Raw genomic sequence first — 2,500 nt, 5'->3', positions numbered from 1 at the left:
TGGGGTGATGTGAAGCGGGCTGTCCGTGCTTCAGCAACCATCAAGCCTAACTGGAGATGTTCTGTAAGGAGGAAGGGTCCAAAATACATCCATCCAGAATCCAGACACACATCACAGGCTATAGGAAGCGTCTAGAGGTTGTTATTTCTGCTAAAGGAGTCTCTACTAAATACTGATGGGATCTTTCGGTTGGGGTGCCCGAATTTATGCACCTGTCTAATTTCGTTTTGATGCCTATTGCACATTTTCTGTTAATTCAATAAACCTCATTAAACTACTGAAATATTACTTTAGTGTCCTTCAGTTATTTGATAGATGAAAATTAAATTGCTGACACCCAAATGTTTATAAATGGAAATTGCCTGGGGTGCCTAAACTTTTGCATTCATTTAATAACAATAATACAGATACTATTATTACCTATAAAGCACTTAATGGTCTCACGCCACAGTACCTGAGTAATCTGTTGGTTTTTTATGATCCATCACGCCTACGTTGATCAAAGGTGCAAGCTATTTGGTAGTACCTTAAGTATTAAAATGTCCACCAGGGGGCAGAGCTTTTTCTCACAGACTTCTAATTAGTGTTCGGGACTCAGACACAGTGTTTAAGTCCAGGATAAAACACATTTGTTTAGTTTAGATTTTTATGAATAGCTTTTCTGAGGTAAAGGGGCAAATCTGGAGGGCTCATGGGCGTATAGTGTTTGGAGAACTCTGATGTCTGGATGTAGTCTCCTTACCACCCTCAGAAATCGCTCAGGTTTGCTGACTGTGGAGTGATGGGACACTTTACATCCCAGGAAGCCCTCATGTCTGTCACCTTCTGGCTCTAGCCTTTTAGTTATAATGTCATATCAAGTCTTGCCGGAGTCCCTGTGTGCACTTTGCACATAATGTACATTGTCCATCACCTGATTACAATCATACCTAACAATTTCTCTATCTATCTCTCTCTCTCTCTCGAGCTATAGGCTATATGCCACTCCGGAGCTCCTGGTGTTCCGAGTTCTTGGCCTGATCGTCTCTTCTTACGGAGTTAATTCATCAATCCTGATGTTCTACCGCTTGCTGGAGTCTTTTAAATTTTAAGTTACAGTTTTTCTCATTGGGGGCACGGTGGCTAAGTGGTTCACCTCACACCTCCAGGGTTGGGGGTTCGATTCCCACCTCCACCTTGTGTGTGTGGAGTTTGCATGTTCTCCCCGTGCCTCGGGGGTTTCCTCCGGGTACTCCGGTTTCCTCCCCCGGTCCAAAGACATGCATGGTAGGTTGATTGGCATCTCTGGAAAATTGTCCGTAGTGTGTGTGTGTGAGTGTGTGAGTGAATGAAAGTGTGTGTGTGCCCTGTGATGGGTTGGCACTCCGTCCAGGGTGTATCCTGCCTCGATGCCTGATGACGCCTGGGATAGGCACAGGCTCCCCGTGACCCGAGAAGTTCAGATAAGCGGTAGAAGATGAGTGAGTGAGAGTGAGAGAGTTTTTCTCATTTGCTAAGACGCACTAAATGAAACTGGGATCCGCTTGATCTTCATCATCACATTATTAGCACAGCAGAAATCTACTCTTGCAAATGTTTTAACACTTTTTCATTTGTTTCACACATTTTTCACACCCTTTGTCAAAACACTTACCACAGATCTCATTGAAAGACCCCAAACTCTATTGGATTCACTGTGTTGAACAAAAGAAAAAAATCTGTTCCCAGCTGTTAGAAACTCCTTGCATAATTATACATCTCTCTGCACCTGTGTGAAACTCATTTGCACAACTCTTCGATCAGCAGTCAGTCCTCATCCATCTATAAAAGATGCCACCTCTGCGTCGCTATTTGCAAACATGGATCAAAGAGACCATAGGCACGGAAGGAGAGTGAGAGACCACGGCAGAGGGGCCTGAGGAAGAGGAGTTTGTATGTGTGGTGTATGAGCTGCAGCAGCAAGAGGACAAAATCAAGCTCAAGTTTCAAATGAAATTCGGGCAATAATTATTGACCATGTCATCAATCATGGCTTGTCTTTTAGAAAGGCTGGACAAATGGTCCAGCCCATTCTGAGTGGAAGCACTGTGGCATCTATTGCAAGGCTTTTTGGGAATGAGAAGAATTAATTCACAGAACAAACTGTGTCTACTGTAATGCAGATGTTTTATCAATCCCATTTATGTGACTGTTATACAGTAATGTCAATTTTGCTTGTCAATGCTTTTTGCTTTTACTTTATAGAATCCACACATTACCACACACTGGTGGCAGAGGAAAGATGTTTAGTATTGAACAGGAGTCTGCCATTGTAGATATGGTTGTGGCAAACAATGCAATCAGACTGCGTGAAATCCAGGCAGCAGTAACTGCAGATCAGGGAGCATTTAGAAATATAAACTGTGTGAGTTGGAGTCCTCAAACGAAACCATGTCAGAATGAAGCAGCTGTACAGAGTTCCATTTCAAAGAAACTCTGACATCGTAAAGGAGGCACGATTCTAGTACGTGCAGGTACAGAA

Source organism: Tachysurus fulvidraco, chromosome 1 (assembly GCF_022655615.1).
Source record: "Tachysurus fulvidraco isolate hzauxx_2018 chromosome 1, HZAU_PFXX_2.0, whole genome shotgun sequence".
NCBI classification, from domain to species: Eukaryota; Metazoa; Chordata; class Actinopteri; order Siluriformes; family Bagridae; genus Tachysurus; species Tachysurus fulvidraco.
This window is presented reverse-complemented; position numbering follows the sequence as displayed.